We start from the raw sequence: 21,192 nt of genomic DNA, 5'->3' as shown, positions 1-21,192 counted from the left end.
TTTGCTTTCTCCTTTGTCACCTGTAGGCTCTTGCCACCAAGCAGCCTGAGGTGACCTTCTGAAATGTTAAGTAAAGTCATTATCATTCGCCCATTGAAATTCCAACACATGTTACAACACGGATGATCCTCAAAGACATTGATTTTGAACACTAAGTGAAATAAGCCAGGCATGAAAAGATAAATATTGCATGATCCCCCTTAAACAAGGTACCTGGAAGAATCAAATTCACAGAAACAGAAAGTGGAACACTGGTACTGGGGGCTGGGGAGAGAGAGGGAGTTACTGTTCAGTGAGGACAGAGTTTTGGTTTGGGATGATGAAAAAGTTCTGGAGCAGGACACTGGTGATCTAAATGTACCTGATGCCACTGAGCTGCACACTTAACATTTTTTTGTGTTATATGTATTTACCAAAATTTTAAAACCAACAAAAACTCCTAATGGTTTTTCATCTCAGGGTCAAATCTAAAGTCCTTACCAAGGTTTATAAGGCCCTAAATCCTTGGGCCCCTGCCCCCTCTCTGGCCTCTTCTCCTACCACTCTGCGCCAGCCACACTGACCTCCCTATTCCTCAAACACACCATGGACTCTCCTGCTCAGATATGTTATTTGTTATTCTTTCTGTCTGAAATATTCCCACCCAACCCCCAGAAGCCTGCACGGTTAGCTCCTTTACTTGGTTTAATCACCTGTCAACTGTCACTGTTAGAGCTGTGGTTCCTGACTCAATTCTGAAAAGTCTAAAATGGTACCCTGTAGACCTCGTCCATTGTTCACATCCCTCTGCCCAGATTTATTATCTGCCCTCCCCATACTGCCTGTCCAGTAGTGGAGAGTAAACCTGGGTGCTTTACCACCGGGCTATATCCTCAGCCCTTTTTCATTTTTAAGAGAGTCTCTAAGTTGCCCAGGCTGGCCTTGAACTTGCAACCTTTTGCCTTAGCTTCTGGAGTTGCTTGGATTACAGCCTGCACTACTACACTGGGCTGGCCAGCTTTATTCTTTAAATTTATTACAAACTGAAAAATGTTGTTTGACTTTCCCCATTAGAAATTAAGCTGCCTGTGTTCAATCCCTGGTGAAGGAAGAAAGGTAGAAAGAAAGAAAAAAGAGAATTGAGAACATGTTGTCTGGCCCACTGATAGATCTCAGCTTCCTAGAAAATACCTGGCATATGGTAGACACTTACAAAGTATTTGTTGAATGAATAAGTGGATGACTTTTACCTATGCTCAGCAAGGGCTCCAAAATAGTAAGCCAAGAGACTATTAGGTGACTAATTTCTGGATAAGTAAATATAATATAATATAATTTTCTTGGAGGAGGCGTGCTGAACCCAGTTGCTTGGATTTTTTGTTGTCTTATTTTTGTAACTGTGAAAAACATGTTAATTATCAAAAACTTGTACAAGACCAACAAATAAAGAAGAAAATTAAGGCTATTCCACTCTGCAGTTACCACTATTGATATTAGGAAGTTTCATTTGGTTTTAGGTTTTTTTTTTTTTTTTTTGTATTGGAGATTAAACCCAGAAGTGCTTTGCCACTGAGCTAGATCAAAGAGACATAAGAGGTCACTCTGCACTTGGCAAGTATGACCTTTTAGGGGAAGCAGGCAAAGTTCAACTGCCCATCAGAGTTGTCAAAGAAAATTGGGGAAATATAGGGAAATATTGCCTAATTCTTTCTGGTCTTTCCTTTGCAACTCATCAAAAAGTCCACCCACATGGAACGAACCTTCAACTTTCAAGTTCTATCACACAGCCTCTCAGTGGCCTTACAGGAAACCAGACCAATGTCTTAGAGACAGTTCAACAGAGTCTTGGAGCTCAGGGTGCAGCACCAGTCAACAGAGAGAAAGAAGGCAGTCAGGAAATTTTGAGAACTTGCATGAGGTTTATATTGAATACAGAACTTTAAACAAAGTTGGGCTCATACTTCTCACAGTTTTTTAAATTAATTATCCATGTACCAAAACATCCATCCTTTTCAAACAGTATAAAATTGAGTGGTCTTGAGTATATGCACAAAGTTGGGCAACCATCACTACTAATTTCAGAATATTGTCATCAATCTGCCGAAATCCCATACTATCCACAACTGCTCCCCCTCCTCTTCTCTCCTCAGAGCCCCAGAAACCACTGCTGGATTTGTCTAATTCTGGACATTTTCTTTTTTAAAAAAATTATTTGTTTATACCAATTTGTTATATATGACAGCAGAATGCATTTTGATTCATAGTACACATATAGAGCACAAGTTTTCATGTCTCTGGTTGTACACAAATTAGAGTCACACCATTCGTGTCTTCATACATGCACTTGGGGTAATGATGTTCATCTCATTCCACTGTCTTTCCTACGCCCCACCCCCTCCCTTCTCCTCCCTCCTTTTTGCCCTATCTAAAGTTCTTCCATTCCTCCCATGTCCCTCCATCCCCATATGGATCCATCCTCATTTGGAATTATACAATCTATGGCATTTTGGGGGTCTGGCTTCTTTGACTTAGCCCAGTTTTCAAAGTTCATCTATATTGTCTGTACTGCATCCTCTTTTATGGCTGGATAACATTCTACTGTTAGAATAGAACACATTTCATTATCCATTCAAGTGGATGAAAACTTTTTTTCCTACTTTTTAGCTACTATAAATAATGTTGCAATGAATATTTGTGCACATGTTTTTTGTGTAGGTTTGCATTTCTCTTAAATATATACCTAGGAGTACTGTAATTACTTATTTTTGTTCTGCCATCTCATTTTTTTGTTGTTGTTGTTGTTGAAAACCAGACATTTTATTACTTTTTAAAATATGTTTTTAGCTGTTAATGGACTTTTATTTATCTATTTATATGTGGTGCTGAGATTCAAACCCAGGTCCTCACGAATGTGAGGCAAGTGCTCTACCACTAAGCTACAGCCCCGGTCTAAATCCAGACATTTGAAGTGAATGAGATAACTCTAGAAATCAGACTTTTCCTCTCTCCTCTGATTGCTGCTTGTGACTGTCATTGTGTGTGTAGTGATTTTTCTGAACTAATTCTGTGAAGTCTATACTCTTTGTTGTATGTGGCAGCTGAAGCTTAGTGGTTGGCCGATTACACTAATGGTCCGAGGTTTCTTTAGATGCCTGGAGCCAATCAGTGTACCTGTCTTCATCGCGGGGCTCCGTGTGTTGGGGCATGCTGTCCACGTAGGCTTCCCGCTCACTCTGCCTAAGCCTTCACCTCCTGCTTGCACAAAGCCCCCAGGGGAGCCTGCGGTGGTTTCCCTCAGCATGAACACAGCCCTGGTCATGTGCATAGCTCTTTGTGTGCACACTGCTTTCAAGATTCCCAAAATTATTTTGGAGCTTTTTAAAGACCCTATGGGCATCTCACTCCCTAGCTTTTCATTGTAAGCTTTTTCGTTCACCTCTTGTGAACAGATATTAGCTGCCACCTAAGGCAACAGTGATATTAAACAATTGCCTCTGATTATTTTTGACAAATAGCCCCTGGGGAAAAGCTGTTCACACTGAGTGACCCCTGGGCCAAGTCAAATAAAGACAGATCCCATGAGTGGGATCTTCCAAGGAACCACCAGACAGGTGACATTATGGCATTTCCCCAGGAGTAGGGCTTTTGAAGGAGTCACAATATTGTTCTGTCCCCTCTGGTGGCGGCCAGGATCCTGATTTACAAGATGAGTGTGGAATGTTGATTTTTCAAGTCTAAGGCAGAACTGAGAATAGGGCAATAGAAATGCCACAAAGCTCACCATCTTTTACTGAAATCCTCTCTCTCTCTCTCTCTCTCTCTCTCTCTCTCTCTCTCTCTCTCTCTCTCTCTCTCTCTCTTCTCTCCCCCCTCACTTTCTCTTCCCCACTTACTTTCTCTCTCTCTCTTGTATTAGGGGTTGGACTCAGAGGTGCTTTATCACTGAGATACATTATTTTTATTTTTTATTTTGAGACAGGTTCTTACTAAGTTGCCTAGCATCTTGCTAAGTTGCTGAGGCTCAAACTTGTCATCCTCCTGCTTCAGCCTCCTGTGAAGCTGTGATTACAGGCATGCACCCCATGACTAGCTCCATCATTTTCTCTTGAATTAACATTCTCAGGTTGACTCTGACAAATTTGCTAGTTTTCTCATTGTTTTTTGTTGGGAGAAGATTTTGGGAAGTCCTTACTGTGCTATCTTCTCTGATATCACCCGTAGTTTTGATATTACTTTTTTTTTAAATTTTACAGAATAAATCTCCCATAATCTTAAACATTGTGCCCAAATATGAATGTCAATGATTGCATAATTTATCATCTTATTGATATCTTATTTAATTGTTCTTTTGTATTGAAATTTTAGATTGTCTTCTATTTTTCTCTTTTTAGAAAAATGCCTCATTAAATATTCTTTGATTCTATCTTGGATCATTTTCTTACGTTAAATTGAAGGAACAGGGAATTACTTGCTGGGCTAAAGACTTATAAACATTTTAAAAGCTAAGTTAGGAAGTAATAGAAAGTCAGTTACAAGTAATAGAAAAGTTAATTAATAGATGGTATATGAATTGATTTGATAACCCGATTCTGAAAGATGGTAGAGATTTGATGAAATAATCAAGAAATCAGACTCCAGTTGGGAGTGGTGGTGCATGCCTATAAACCCAGAAATTAGGGAGGCTGAGGCAAGAGATCAAAAGTTTGAGGCCAGCCTCAGCAGCTTAGTGAGACCCTGTCTCAAAACAAAAAATAAAAAGGTCTGGGGATGTAGCTAATGGTTAAGCATCCCCAGGTTCAATCCTAGTACCACACACATACATGAAAAGGAAATTCAACTCTTCATTTTTTTGCTCCATGTCCTCAGGATGTTGCGTTTTCATCCTTGTGCTTATTCCTTCATGGTGGCAAATGGCTCCAAGCATCACATTATCACACAAGCAAAATTCAGAGAAGCAGGATATATGAAGCCAGATAGTGAGAAAACCTCTCTGTATACTATCTTTTGATTTGGAAAGAAAGTCTTTTTCCCATAGACCCTCAGCAGGATTTCCCTGAGGGCTTACTCCACTACTAGGTCACGTAGCCATCATTAACTGTTAGGGAGGCTAGTAAAACAAATATCTGGCTTCTCCATGTGATCTTTCTATTACACAAGGCTGTATTTTGGGACTGGTCACTGACTCTGAATGTCTTCTTTGAATAATCACATGTCACGCCTCCTGTCTATTTGTTTGAATATGTGTTTGTGATTTTTAGACAATATTTTGGTCATATCAACTATTTTTTTCTTGTAGTAATAAATTTATCTATGAGATAATTTTAAAAATCTGGCTTCTCTAGATTTAACAGTGAAAGGAGAAGAGGTTTGAAATAGCTGATACATCGTCAACTGTATCAGGTAGCAAATGGCACAACAGTGATGTGTAACAAACTACCTCATCGTGCAGAGGTAAAACAACAAGGCTTATTGTCAATATACACATCTTGCATCAATGAAAGACTGGCTGATCTAGGTTGAGTTTAGCTGGACTTGCCCATGACTGGCCTCAGATCTGCACTGAGTAGTTTTCTTTTTTTGTTTTAACTTGTCCTTTTAAAATAAAATACATAAAAAATACAGAACAAATGCATATCTTAGTGAATTATAAGAAAAACATTTTTTACAACTACTAACCAGTTTAAGAAATAGAACATTGCCAGCCACACAGATGTCTCCCACGTGCCCTGTCTCGATCACAGCTCTCCACTTCTTCCAGAAGTAATCATCATTCTTCCCAAACCAGAAATCACTTCCTTGCATTTGTTTATGGCTTATTCATTCATGCCCACATCCACAGACCTTATGGTTTATTTGGTCTTTTAGAATGTTTGATGTATAGTTTAAATCTACATTTTTTTCTTGCTCTATCTTTCTTTCCTTACAATTTATCTGTTTCAGAACTTGGGCCTTGTAGTTGGGCAAGGTAATGCACACCTGCTGTGCCAGCATTTGGAAGGCTGAGGCAGGAGAATCACTTGAGCCCCTCAGTTTGAGACCAACTTGGGCAACATAGTGAGACCCCCGTCTCAAAGAAAAACGAAAACAAAAAGAACTTGGACTTTTCTGACCTATAGAATTTCCCACAATTTGGATCTTGCTGATGGCACATTCATGGTATAACTTGACATGTTGCTTTGTCCTCAGTATTTCCTGCAAATTGGGCAGCTGGATCTAGAGGACTGAGCAGCCTTAGCCTCAATCTCTTCAGGTCATATCTGGCTTTCACTATTTTTTTATATTAGTAATCATTAATTCCCAAGGTCTAGAGCCATTATTTCATTTAAATTGCACAATGGTAATAAATTAATTCATTATTATTCTTCCCAAAAGACCAATTTTTTATTATTACAAATTAATTAATATAACTGAAGTGTTATAATCTATTGCAGTTTTTTTGTTTTGAAATTATAATTGTCTTATCTTTAACCATTACTTACCTCTTCAAGCTGAATTCTGAGTCATTTTCTTGCTATCTGGTATGACAAAATGTTCTAGGATAATTTTGTACTCTTTTGGACACAGATTTGGAATCAGCCCTTTCTCCAAAGGCCCTGTTTTTCTTTTAGTAAGAAGTGGCATTTCATTATCACCATCTGGACTCCAGAGGTGGTCTATGCTGGTGGGTAAAGGGACCAATATTCCTGGGCTTTTTCAATAGGCAGAATTAGGAAACATATTTTTGAAGATAAAACACTTTATGAATTCACAGTAATATTTCCAATTCAAATTCATGTTCACAGAGGTTTTCCTAGATTTCTTTTTTATATTAACTGTATATCCTTTTCTTCACATCAAGAATTCAAAACACAAGAGAGGATAGAATATCCTATGCTTGTTACATTATACACAGAGAAGTTTCAAAATAATACAGAGAATAACCACCAACAACCATAATGACTGAAAACACTTTTTAAAAATCTTGCCTCTCATCCTTATTTTTGCCTCATTTTTAAGTTGTACTATGTCTACACTGTATAGTCATATAATCATTGCATACATATTCTCTTCCTTTTTATTCTAAGTTTTTTTTCTGCAAGTAACTATTTAATGCTCCCTGTCAGTCCTTATGCTAGAGACTCTCTACTTATGTTGGTTGTCTGAGAGTTGCTCACTAAAGATTGCTCAGTAAGTACTTATAGGGACAGTATTCCCTAAGTTCCCACTTGTCCACAACTGTCTGCCCAAGTCTTTTATACTTGAATGTTACATTTTCTTGCTCCTTGAGTATCCTAAATATGCTATTCTATTTTCTTCTGACCTGAAGTATTACAATCAAAAAGTCTAATGGGACTTCCTTTCTTATAAGCCATATGTTGTTTATGCCTTAATGTCTAAAGAATCTTTTTTTTTTCTTTAAAGTCCAGAAATTTTACCAGAATGTGTCTGGTGTTGATAACTCAGGTTTAATAGTCTGATATGCATAGTGAGCTCTTTCCATTTGTACTTTAAAATCTATTTTTTCAAAGGTTCTTATTGAACTATAGAATTTATTCATTCCTCTTGGTTTAGTTCTTTTTTCTCTCTCTCTGTCTCTCTCTTCCTTTTTTTTTTTTTTTTGGATGTGGCGGGGGACAGGATCTTGCCAAGTTGCTGAGGCTGGCCTTGAACTTGAGATTCTCTGCCTCAGCCTCTCAAATTGCTGAGATATTAGAGGTGTGTGCCACTGCACCCTGCCCTTTGGTTTTCTTATACAGAAACTTCTGTTGTTCATATGTTGGATCTTCTTTGCCTGTACTTATTTAATAGTTGTATAAATCTTTATCTCTATCTTCTGCCACTGAAGATAGAGATAAAGTCCTGTACCCCCTTTTTTTAAAAAAAATTTCAGAAAGAGTCTTGCTAAGTTGCTGAGGATCATCTTAAGTTGCTGAGACTGGTCTCAAACTTGTAATCCTCCTGCCTCAGCCTTCCCAGTTTCTGGTATTAAGATGTCTGCCACCACATCTAGAAATTTAATTTCTTATTTATTTCTTATTTATGAATTATAATATAATTATGTATACAATGGGGGATTCGTTATGCCATATTTGTATATGCAAATAACATAATTTACTCAGTCTTCTTCCCTGGGTACTCTTCCTTTACTTCACCTTTAATTTTTTCTTTTCTTTCTTTTTCTATACTGGGTTTTAAAATCCAGGGTGAGCTATATCCTCAGCCCTTTTATTTTTTGTTTTGAGGCAGCGTCCCACTAAGTTGCCCAGGCTAGCTGTGAACTTGTGGTCCTCCTACCTCAGCCTTGGGATTCACTGGAATGACAAGTGGCCACTGCACCTAGCTTACTTTCTTTTTGATTTAAATATTTTTCTATTTTCACTTCTATTTCTCTTAAGACATTATCTACTGTGCTTATTCACCAAGTTCATTATAGTTTTCATTCATTTTATTTCTTTTTTCCTTTTTGAGTTCTGCCACTTATGAGCTTTTCTAATTCTCTTTTTAAAAAAATATTCTTTCATGTTTTGAAAATTTTTCTTTTTAGTGCAGTTTTTAATAGAACATTATGATTTTCTTTTTCTTTAAAGCAACCCTTTCTGGCCTGCTTTCATTATCTATAGTAATATTATTCTGTTTCTTCTTTTTTTAAAATTTTTTTTAGTTATTGATGGTCCTTTATATATTCACTTATTTATATGCAGTGCTGAGAATCAAACCTAGTGCCTCACATATGCTACGCAAGTGCTCTACCACTGAGCTACAACCCCAGCTCCTGTTTCTTATTCTTATTCTTATTGTTCTTAACTTTGAGATTTAACCTTAATTCTCCCCCAGCTTTCCAGTACTGTCACATTTCAGTGACTTGCACATGCTAGAAAAGCACTGTAGCCTTGATATTTTTTTTATTGCTCATTTTTATATGAATTTAGTTTTCTTAAACTCATATTTGTGAGTCTTTATTCAGGTAAAATTTCAGAACTTCGTGGGTACCTATTCTGTTGTGTTTCATATAGTGCAAAATATAAGAGCAGCTCCTTTTTGTAGGATTTCCTGGTTACACTCACCTCATCTGCTGTTATCTGGATCTTCTTTCCTCTGTCTCTGTGAAATCTATTCTGCCGGTTTTAATTTTACTCCTGGTGGCATCCTCAGGGAAGAGCCCTGACCTAGCAGGGTTCCCATGAGAGTCTATGGGACTCAGTGTGTCAGGCCACTGAGACCTTCCTGCAGGCTCCCTGCCCCTGCACTCACCTGCTAACTGGAGTCGACAATTTCAGCTTCTGGGCCTTCCAGTGAGTGCCTGTTGGACATTTGAGGGCTTCCCTGTTCCCAGGTTTGTTAAATACCCCGTGGCTTTCCTCTGCCCTCTCTTGCTCAGACGTTGAAACCATGAGGTCTGTGACTGTCTAGGATCTATCTTCAGTGACTTGTATTTCAGGGTTCACAGGGATACTGGCTCACCTGGTTTTGTTGGAAATGTCCCTGGATTTTTGGTTTTTTTTTTTATTTACTTGTTATAACTATTTTTTTGGGGGGGGGGGAATTAGGTGAGTCCCAAGCACTATTTTGCCACCCCATTTCCATCTTCCCAAATCTATGTATTCATTCTGGAGCTGGGGTTACAGGGGCAGGACCACACAGAAGAAGCTCTGCTTATGGTGAAAGAAGAAACGAAACCGAACATCCCCAAAGCCAGAGGAGGCTTAAACCTCTGCATGCAGCACACACTTATTAACATTCCATTGGCCAAGCACAGCCACAATGCCAAGTACAACAGGGATAAGAAGAAAATATACTCCTCTTCTAATGGAGTATATTCAAAATCACGCCAACAGCACAAATTCAAGGAGCACTGAGGGATGAGGAAGAATAATGCAATATTTCACACCAACAGCGCTTGATCCTAACACATTTTCTAAGTCCTGCTAAACTACTTTCCAGAAATGGCATGTTAGTTCCACGCTCATCCTTGGGTAACAGTGCCCACCACGCCACCACCTCATCATTATCGAACATTTTGAAGCTGTTGTTTAATAAGTAGAAATATCTAAGGATAGTTTAATGTTTAGATCACACTTCTATTTTGGGGAGGCTTAATGCTTTTTCATTAGTTTCTTTGCCATTTGTAAGTCTTCCTTTCTTAACTTATCTGCTTACCTCCTTTATTCATTTCTCTTGTGGCAGATGGTGTTTTTCTTATTGATTTATAAGACCTCATTCCATATTAAATTTTTAATTTTCATCTCTCACAGTTCTTGCCCATGTTTGTTCTCATTTGTCATTTCCCTCTTCTATTCGTGTTAGTTATGTTTTTATGACTCTAACAAATAACTGAGGAAATAAACTTATGAAGAGGAAAAATTCCTTTTGGCATCCAGTCCTCGAGGTTTCACTCCATGGTTGGTTGGCCCCGTTGCTGTGGGCCTGGGGGGCGGCAGCACACGTCATGGTGGGAGCACAGAGCAGAGGAATTTTGTTCACCCCATAGGGAGGTGCAAAAGAGAGGAAGAGGAAGAGGCTGGGGTCCCAATATCCCCTTCATAGGCACACCCTCTATGACCGGAAGACCCCCCACACACACACACTAGGCTCTACCTCTTGAAGTTTCTACCACCTCCCAATAGTACTGAGCTAGTGACAGAGAGTCTTTACCACACAGGCTTTGGGAGACATTCCAAATCCAAACTGTATCAGTATAGATTATCTAATTATGTATTGCAATCACCTTAGAACAGTGGTCTAAATGATTTTTTTTTATTGTTACTTACAAGTCTATGGGTAACATATGTATCTGATAACCTGGGTCAGGCATGGCTGACCTTAGCTGGGTCACTCATCCATCTGATTCAGTTGGTAGCAGGGCTCAGGACGTTCATTTAGGATGGAGTCACTCAGATATTGGCTTTTAGCTTCCTGTCCACCAGTACAATGGGGATTAATGGGTCCTGTGACTACCATACCTTTTGATTATATTTACATTGTTTTTTGTATACATTTAAAAATGTTTGTATATTCAAATTTATCATTTAATGTTACTTATGTATTATTTTTACACTTAAAAAAATTCTTATGCCCAACCCCAAAGTCTGATCGATATTCATCCAAGTTTTCTTCTACATTGTCATTCTTTCCTCTATGACCTTTTGTTTTTTCATCCACCTAAAAATGATGGATGTTAAGTGTAGGACAGAAAACGTAGCACCAATCGTCACTAGATTTGTGGCTGAGATCCCTATAACAAAAGGTAGATTAACAAAAACAGGTTTTACATGAAATGGGAGCCTTCATAAATGAAGCCCCAAGGAAATGGAGAAATCTGTGTATTTTTGTGGAAAATTATGCAGAAGTGTGATGGGAAGACAAAGAGTGTAGGATCAAATGGCGATAAACTGAGAAGGAATCTAGTGTTTGTTCAGATTCTTCTTGGCCTCTTTGTGTGACATTGCTCCCCTTGCAGGTGTGGGCAGGACATCTGTCACTTAAAGGTCTTCGAAGGTGAAGGGAGGGAGGAGGTCAGTGAGTGACATTCCTAGGTTTTATGGCCTGCTCCAGGGGAGAAGGGGAGGGAGGAGTGTCACACACTCCTGCTTCTGCACTGTTGCTGATTCAGTTTCCTTCGGCTTACAAGGTGCTATATTTTGGTGCATCGCGTTCAATGTCCTGGCATAAATGAGAATTTAATTGGTTGTTTTTCCACATCTAGTTAGCTGATTATTCAAGCTCTATTTATGGAATATTTCCCCCTCTTCCTGTGGATTGGAGATACTATCTTGATCACAGAGTGGATTAAAATATGGTCCTTGGGTCTCTTCCTGGACTCTTGGCTTTGTTACACCAACGCGTCTTGGGTTCTTACACTGCCCCCAAGCTATAGTCAAGGGGAGGAATGGTGAGGGTTAAGGTGAGATCACCACCATGATGTCTGTCATTTAAGTTCATACTATATAACCCTCTGAAGCCCAGGGCTCCAGCTCAGGTTCAAAGGAGGGATGCAATTGGTGGAGGGGGATCAACTTAGACCTCTTAGAAGGCAGAAGGCTCTACGTAGAGGGAAAGTGTTTAAGAAGATGCATCCTGACTTAGATGGATCTGCGACTCCAGAGAGTCCCAGAAAGAGTTGCAGACACAAGCTTGACAAGAAGAGACACTCTAGGCTTTCTCCATCATTATCTGAGGTATCTACAACACACCTACAAGACCAAAGTCCTAGAGGGCCAGGTAGTTATTCCTCACGTGGAGGAGCTAACTGTGTACAAAACAGCAAGCTGCAGTCTTTCACCTGTGGCAGAATATCTAATATTTATTGATTTTTCTTTGAGTAACAGGTTTAGTGAAGATTGTCAGTTCTCTGGGGGATAAAGATGAAATACGGGTGTATGCTTTTTTCCTCCAATAAAATCTAGCCAATTATACTCTGCGGAACCTCCCTTTCTCACTGGTGAGTGGGCTCCATTAGCTTTATATACCCCATTCTGATTCTATAGGTTTCATCATTTTAGTTATTAAAATGATTTCTCTCTACTGGGCTTTCTTCAATTTAAAATTTTAATCTATATTGAATCTTTTCCCTTCCTCCAGACTAGACTAAAGGCTTTAGAAGATTCGGGGTGCAGGAATGGAGACATGGCCTACTCTCTCCTTCTTTCCTATCCTGACCTACCCCTGCCCACCCCCTCCGATTTTGGGGAAAAAAAAAAGAGGAAAAGGAAAGTCAAATATGGCCTTTTGTGATTGCCTGTGGCCAGACTGTGGGCCTCCATGGCTAACAAAGTGGCCATAGGACCTGCCCTGACATCAGTGGAAGCTCCCTTGGTTCCTTGGGAAACATGGATTCCTGTTCCAGCTGCTTCCCAGCAGACAGCCTTGGGTAGCATGTCACCAATGCATATCTCCCTTTGCCCAACAGAAGACTCTTCTGACAAGTCTGCAGTTCCCAAACTCATCCTGTGAGAAGGAGGATACACCCTGTACCTTTTAGCAACCCAGAGCTTGAGAGACTAATCCCACTCAATTCCTCACACCACCCTGTTACATCTCTATCTTACAGAAACTTGCTTCTGACCCCAATGACAGGTCCCAATGACAGATCTCAGAGATGGTGACTGCCTGACTCCATACACTAGCCTGTATTCTTTAAGCCCCAAATGCCTCTAACATCAAGGTTGTATTACATTTATTTTGACTTGTTGAATTATGAAGCATTTCCCTCACTGTAAGATCTTAAGATCCGATGGAGAAATGGAGTCCCTTTTCTAAGACCACTACCAAATCAGCTCCACATTCAGATTCAAAGGTAAATGGTCAGAAACCATGGCCCAGGTTTTCCCATTAGGATAAGCTTGCTCAGGATTCCAGGAAGACAGGAGCTAAGTACCTAGGCTTTGGTATCATATGGATAAGTCTGAGGCCTGGGTGAGCCATTTCCACACTAGGCAATCTCGGACAACTTTCTTCGCTCCTCATTGTTAAAGTATCCTCAACATACGAATAAAAATAGTATCAATCTTATAAGGGTTGTTATAACGATCAAATGAGATTGTAAAAGAAAAGTCCAGTGTCTGGTGGCTGAGGAATTCTCATTTATGATATTCTGAACAGGAGAATATCCTTAGGCCACTGCTGAATTCATATCTGTCCAAATGTCATTGCCTTGCAGATGGTAGAACCAAGTGTTATTGGGGTTAATTCCCAAGCAAAGGATCATGCATTGCCTGTGATGATCAAGATCCATTTGCTGATCATTCGGCTCAGGAGGTGGGACAGTACCCAAGAGGGAATGAGGCTAAGTCTGAACTGGCTGATGGGTGTACACTCACATTAATTTGCAACAAATTGAAATAAAAAAATAGATCTATTGTTCATTTTCTGGTGCTCCCACCATGTCCTGGAGAACTTTTAAAACGTTGTTTGATGTTTCTCAACCGTTAAGCCACTGCCCGTGACAAACTGCCAAGCAGTGGTGGGGCATCAATTCACACGAAAGGAGGACAAAGATGATAAAAGCTGACCCTTTCAAAAAGCCTTCGTGGGGTGCTCATTAGTCACGTTACATCCGCTCTCATGCCACCCTCTGGGGTTCCTGTGTCACACTTATTCCTAGATTAATAGCCCAATTAGAAACCTATTGACTAAGGTTGCACTAAAGGCAATGACCCTTCACACTGGAAGCTGGTAAAATCTCCCTGAAAACCCAAGGCAAGTGGCATTTGCACTCCCATTCCTGGACACGCTCTGCCCCCTAGTGCTCAGTCACACACTTTTGCACCAGCAATGGAGCGGCTCCTTTGTTTTTAAAATTTTCCTCATGGGACATGAACAGAAAGGGCCTGTCACCCCCACGCCCCATCTCTTCCAGCCCCTGTCTTCCGTCATTCTGCTCCTGGAGAACAACCCACCAAAGGGTTCTGCTATCATCTCAGCCCACGTGTCTGAAGTCAGGCCGGCACTGCAGTCTGACTCTGCATGGAAAAGTGGTTCTCAGCCGCTTGGCAGGGATGAGATCTCCATGTGGGAAAGGGAAGGAAATGCATGATCTCTCTGGGGTCTCCTGAGTGAGCCTGGAAGTAGCACCGTGGGTGGTCACTGGACAGATCCTGGGCCCTGGTTTTCCTGTCTGCAGGAGGAGGGGAGCAGGCTCCACGACAGCATGCTGTTGAACAGAGGACCTCAGACAGTGGTGTGGAGACAGGGGACCTGGGTTTACATTCCAACTTTGGCTGTGGGACTACAAAAGCACCCTCCTACCCTTGAGCATCTTAATAAATGGAAGCAATGGCCTTCCTTGCCAGTCAGTCCCCTCATGGTCTTGTAAAGAAAAAGCTGGTGGCCCACAGGTGCAGCAGTGCTTCCTAGCTGGTCCAGAGGTTGTCTGCTTGACAGAGGGAGGGAGGGATACCAGGATGCAGGTTCCTGGGCTCCACCCAGCTGCCTAAATCAGAGTTAAAGACTCTTGAGATGGAGAAATTGTCCCAGATTCTCCAAGTGGCTCCAATGGACTTGGGGACTTTACAAGGGAGGAAAGGGAGGCAGAGACGTGGTGGTGGAGGTAGAGGTTGGAGGGATGTGCCTTGAGCCAGGGGGCAGGTGGCCTGGAGAAGCTGGGAATGGCAAGGAATAGATCCTCCCCTCTGGAGTTCATGGGAACTCGGGCCACCAACACCTTGCTTTCAGTCCTTAAGAAAGATCCATTTTAGGACTTGGGACCTCTAACCCTGTAGATAATAAACTTGCTAGTATAAGGTACTAAGTTTGGGGTAATTTGAGGGGTGGGGGAATCATAAACCTACATTTTTGATGGATTCCTGATGGGATTCTGATGCACACTACATTCTGAGGGCTAGAGGTGTAGTAGAAAGGGATTGAGCACCAGGAGGTCTGGATTCAGTCTAGTTCTGGTGTCAAGAGCTATGGGACATTGACAAAGTCACTTCACTTTGCTGGGCCTGGGGTTCACTATTTGTAAACAAAGATTTACAGGCATGGGGGAGGGGAACTCTTCCTGCTGTAGCGTTTGGATGGAGAGTTGAAGAGAAAACATCGATGCTCTTTGAAGAGTAAAATCTGCCCGGCATAGGTCTTACTATAATCCAATCTCCCTAAAGGAAGGGATACTGTTAATTATTCTCACAGCACTTCCTGTGTGCCAGGTCTTGGGCTAAGCACTTCACTTCCATGAACTCTCATCCGTGGATTCTCTTGGTACAGCAATCAGTCCAGTGTGCAATTAATAATTAAATGCTTTGGGGAGACATTTTCTAACCAGGAGTCTGATCAATAAGCTAGTAAGGGGGGCTGGGGAGTGGGCACCGTCTTTAGCTAATGAAGGGGGTGACTCCCTGTCTCTGCTATGAAAAGAAAAATGTCACAAACATTACATGCAGCCTGAGGGGTATGGATAGAAGGGGGAAGGGGCTGCTGTTGCCAGGCAACTGGCTCATCACTAATCATGTGCATAAAAGCTCTGGGTCTGGTTTTCAGCACAGCTAGTGGGCCTCCTCCTCCCTCACCCCGCTCCCCACAGCTGGCCTTCTGCACTGGTTCCAGACAGACTCCCCAACAAGTCCAGGTCCCCCTCCGTTCCCCAGGGTTGGTTCTGTTGCTAGAAAGCAAAATGAAAATAAGAGACTCCGGGTGTCCATCCCAGACAAGGGAGGCCTTGCACCCCATCCCACCCTGGCATTTGAATAAGCCATCACCCCAGAGGTTCGCTAGATTTGAGGAAAATCCTTTCTGACCCCTCCATTGAAGAGAGGCTCTTGTTGTTTGCTGTGTGGATACTGAGCAAACATGTGGGTCCCTGGGCTGGCTTTTGATGTGCTCTGCAAACACTTCTCTCTGGATACAACCAACTGTCCAATTAAGCAAGACTCAACCCTCTTCCCCCTGGGGATTTGTTGTCTTAAAGAGCCAGGACCCAGTTGTGACTGGAGAGTTTACATAGCACATGTCATCCAGAGAAATAGCAGCCCCATGGAAACCGAGGTCCCGGGGGACACAGCCATCTATCGCAAGAGCATGGCAGAGGGCTGCTTCATCTGCAGCTGCTTCTGGAACACACAAGGCTCGGGAAGAGCCTGTATTGGGGCAAGAGGTTGTACCCATTTCCTTCTAAGATAATGATGGTCTCTGGAATAGAGAACTGCTTTTAGGCTTGTGGGGACAAATACTATGTTTGGAATGTGAAGCCCGCATCATCAAAGAGCTACCTTTGTTCCTGGAGGTTATTTCACAAAGAAGTTAATACAACATTAGCTAAAAATATAGGTATTGCCCCAGAATACGGACTGTGCCTCTATAGTTAGGAGGTTGGTGTTTTCCTGCTGTGGCCAAACACCTCCTATTGGAAAAGGAACCAGGTCTTCTGAGGAAATCCCTGAAGGGTTGGTGCCACCCCTGCAGGCCCCAGGCAGGTGGGGCTGCTCCTGGAGGTGTTAGATGCAGGAACATAATTCCGTGCCTATCACTGTCCCCTTTTCTCTCTCTGCTTGAACCACAGTCACCTCAAAAACGAAACTATTGCTATTTCTCAAAACAAAACAAAACAAAAAAACATTAGGCCTTTGCACTGGACCCTGGGTGCTCCTACCTCAGATATCTGGATGACTTGAGTCTACCCTGACCATCACCCTGGCTAAAACCAGACCCTCCTCCACATTTATTCTATTTGCTGTTTTTTAAATTTCTTTAAATACCTAGCCACTTTGTTTCTTGCTTCCTTCCCCCGCTCTGTTCATCTGTTTGACAATCACTTGTCCATGCATACATTTTATCTGTTTATTGCCTATTTTCTTGACTAAGACACAAGCTTCATGCAGGTAGGACCTTGTCTCTTTTATTAACTGCTGCATCCCCAGCCCTTGCCATTGGGCCTGTCACAAAACCAGCCCTCAGTAAACATTTGCTGAATGTTTACTGCTTACAGTCTCAGGCACCAGGTACCCAGAGCCTTACTCAAGAAGCAACTGGTGGAGTACGTTTCTGGTGGACCCTGTGGATACGTTTTGCTTATCTGAGCCATACACACCGCTACACTCCTCGCAATTGTTCTTTTTAAAGCAGTAATAGTGGAGTACTTTATATTTCCTCTATAGCTTTCTTCTTCTTTTTTCTTTTTCCTGCTGTACTGGGGACTGAACCCAGGGGTGCTCTACCACTAAGCTATATTCCCAGCCCTTTTCATTTTTTATTTTGAGACAAGGTCTTGCTAAGTTGCTGAGGCTGGCTTTGAATTTGCAATCCTCCTGTCTCAGCCTTCCATGTTGCTGGGATTGCAGGTGTGTGTTACCAAGTCTGTCTCGTGTGTGTGTGTGTGTGTGTGTGTGTGTGTGTGTGTGTGTGTGTGTATTGGCTGGATGCAGTGGACTTTAGTGATGGTACGTGACAGTAGGGCTCCCTAAGCCCCTCCCCTTCTTCAGGGTTCTGGGATGGAAATTGGGAGGGAGATTCTTGGTATGTTGAGGGACTGAGTTAGGAGCAGGGACTCCCCAGCAGCTGAAGACCCGCTCTTCCTCTGTGTTCTTGCTGGGGTGGTGGTCCAGGGGCTCTGATTCCTTGAAGACCATGTGGACCATGAGATCTGCCACCCTGTTGCTGTAGCCAAATTCTTTGTCATACCAGGGAATGAGCTTGACAAAGTGGTCATTGAGGGCAATGCAAGCCCCAGCATGGAAGAGTCACAGGAGACAACCTCCATGTAGCCCAAGAGACCTTAGAGGGCCCTCCAACGCCTGCTTCACCACCTTCTTGATGTCATCATGATTGGCCGCTTTTTCTGGGCGACAGGTCAGATCCACAACTGATGTGTTGGGGTGGGCACACAGAAAGCCATGCCAGGGAGCTCCCCATTCAGTTCAGGGACGACCTTGTGCACAGCCTTGGCAGTGTCAGCGGAAGCAGGGATGATGTCTGGCCAGCCCCACGACCATCATGCCACTGTTTCCCAAAGGGGCCACCCACGGTCTTCTGAGTGGCAATGATGGCAAGGACGGTGGTCATGAGTCCTTCCACAATGCCAAAGTTGTCGTGGATGACCTTGGCTGGGGGGCTAAGCAGTTGATGGTGCAGAAGGCACTGCTGATGATCTTGAGGGGGTTTCCATACTTCTCATGGTTCACACCCATCACACACATGGGGGGCACCAGCAGAAGGGGCAGAGATGATGACCATTTTGGTGCCATCCTTCAACTGAGCCCTGGCCTTCTCCGTGACAGTGAGATGCCAGTGGATGCTACAGCGTATTCAGCACCAGCATCACCCCATTGACTGTTGGCGGGATCTTGCTCCTAGAAGATGGAGATGGACTTTCCATTGATGACAACTTTCCCATTCTCTGCCTTGAGGGTGTCATTGGATAGAATCATTGGGACATATAGACCAGGTAGTTGAAGTCAGTATACGGGTCATTGATGAAGATAATATTCACTTTGCTAGAGTTAAAAGCAGCCTCCATTCACTCCAGCCTTCATTATTATGTGTCAGGGATATGGCTGGCCCTGCTCTGCACATCGAGAAGATGTGGCTGTCTGCTGAACATGGAGGAGCAGAGAACCTCACTTTTTTTTTTTGGTGTTGTTGTTGTTGATGGTGGTGGTGGTGTTTTTTGTTTGTTTATTTGTTTGTTTGTGGTGCTGGGGATTGAACCCAGGGCCTTGTGCATGCAGGGCACACAATCTACCAACTGAGCTATATTCCCAGCCCTGAGAGCCTTACTTTTATATCTTGAAGATCATTTTAGTTTAGTTAAAATAGAGTTTCCTCATTCTTTTCTACAGCTGAGTAATATCCCAACATCGGTGTATAATTTATTTATTCTTTCTAGGTAGACAGCTTCTCATTTTTGTTATAAAATATGTTGTGAATAATATGTATGTATGTATACACACACACATATACATATTTATATGCATACATATTTTGTGTGTGTGTGCTGCTGGGGATCAAACCCATAGCTCCCTGCCTGCTAGCCAGTCATTCTTCTAACTCGCTAAAGCCCTAGCCCACAAATAATCTTGTATATATGTCATATCATACATATGCGACCAGGTAATTAAGTTCCTAGAAGTCCAATTGCAAGAGTCCAGGCTATATTCTCTTGCAGTCTGGACAGCTATTGCCAAATTGCTCCCCACAGAAATTGCACCCACAGAACTGTTGTTCCCACCAACAATTCAGGAGAGAGCTTGATTCCTCACGTCTTTGCCGAACCCTCTTTTATCTTTGCCAGTCCGATAGTTGAAAGTGAAATTGCAGCATAATTTTATTTTTCATTTTCTTATTGTGAATAAGGTTTAATATCTTTCCATCTAAGAGGCATTTGTATTTCCTTTCTTCTGAATTGCCTCTTTTTCTATTAGATGGTTAGTGTTTTTATAAAAAAAAAAAATCAATTTGTAGAAACTCTGATGTATTAGGAAAATGACTTTTTGGCTGTGATGCGAGTTGCAAATATTTCCCCTTAGGTGTCATTTGTCTTTAGATAAAAACCATTATGTGTCTTCTGCCTTATGGCTTTTTTAGTCTAATTTATTCATCTGTGTATGAGTGTGTTTGAGACTGTCACTTTTTAATTTGCTTTTTTAAACACTTTGTCATACGTCATTATCCACTGAGCAGTGTTCTTGGAAAGTGCATCTTTTATTAGTTACATTTGAACTTGTGCTTCCCAGATGGGGTTTCAGGATACACTCTCCACTCGTGATGAATGGAGGTTTCCCTTATTTCCTGAAGACCCTCATGAGATTTGGGAAGCACCCAAGCTCTGATCACCCTCATTCATTTATGTTGGCACTGATAAATCACAGTTTCAGGGAGTGACACATTTCTGACTCTTTTTCAGGATTCTGGAATGTACCACCTGCTTCAGTCTTTCATCATCTCCCCATTCATTACAGGTACAGAAGGCTGAAGCTGCAGGAAAACATCTGTCACATGGGAAGAGAACCCCTCTTTCATATCCTCATGTCACTTTCCTTGACAGGAACCATTGCATATCTACTGTCAACCCTGATGAGCCCTCCTGCCCCACATCTGGCCTTCCTCATCCCCGGCCATCAGTATCCCTCACCTGTCTCCCTCTCGACCTATCTTCCATGACCCTCAGTTCTCAGGCAGGCTGTTCAGAGAGGCTGGCCATCCCCACCTCTTTAATGTGGCCTACACATGGGGAGAAGTTCCAGGTAATGGGGCCTGAATGATGGGGCACTCTTTTAAAAAAAGGTGAATATAAATTTATAAACACAAAAGTAAATAACAAACATTAACAGAATGAGAAAACACATTAGAACAAGTTACAAAGTCTTCAAAGCTGGAAAATACCAGACAGAGAAACAAATAACTCAACTGCCTGATGCACTTCTATGATGCTTTTTCCTTCCTGTTTGGGGGTATCCTCTTCGATTTTTTTTTTCATGGAATGATAAGTTTGAAATACCATTATCTACAGAGGAAATAGAGACTTCAGGCTGTTTTCTAGCACAGTTGAGAGAGTAGGAAAGTTATTTTTGCTTCACAACCTGTTATGGTGATGTTTTGCTAAGACATAGGCCTATACCTTAGGAAGCTTGGCCTGCAATTTCTTTTTTTATTTTTTTAGTTGTAGTTGGATACAATATTTTTAATTAATTTATTTATTTCTATGTAGTGCTGAGGATCGAACCCAGGGCCTCACCCATGCTAGGTGAATGCTCAACCACTGAACCACAACCTCAGCCCTTGGCCTGCAATTTCACACATAGA

The 21,192-nt window shown here is 41.9% G+C and overlaps 1 pseudogene; it reads right to left on the bottom strand.

Annotated features, from left to right (window-relative positions):
- Positions 1 to 17,777: 17,777 nt before the first annotated feature.
- On the bottom strand, positions 17,778 to 19,012 carry LOC101964104 (glyceraldehyde-3-phosphate dehydrogenase pseudogene; annotated as a pseudogene).
- Positions 19,013 to 21,192: the final 2,180 nt, after the last annotated feature.

The sequence above is a fragment of the Ictidomys tridecemlineatus genome, chromosome 6, assembly GCF_052094955.1.
Source record: "Ictidomys tridecemlineatus isolate mIctTri1 chromosome 6, mIctTri1.hap1, whole genome shotgun sequence".
NCBI lineage: Eukaryota > Metazoa > Chordata > Mammalia > Rodentia > Sciuridae > Ictidomys > Ictidomys tridecemlineatus.
This window is presented reverse-complemented; position numbering and strand designations above follow the sequence as displayed.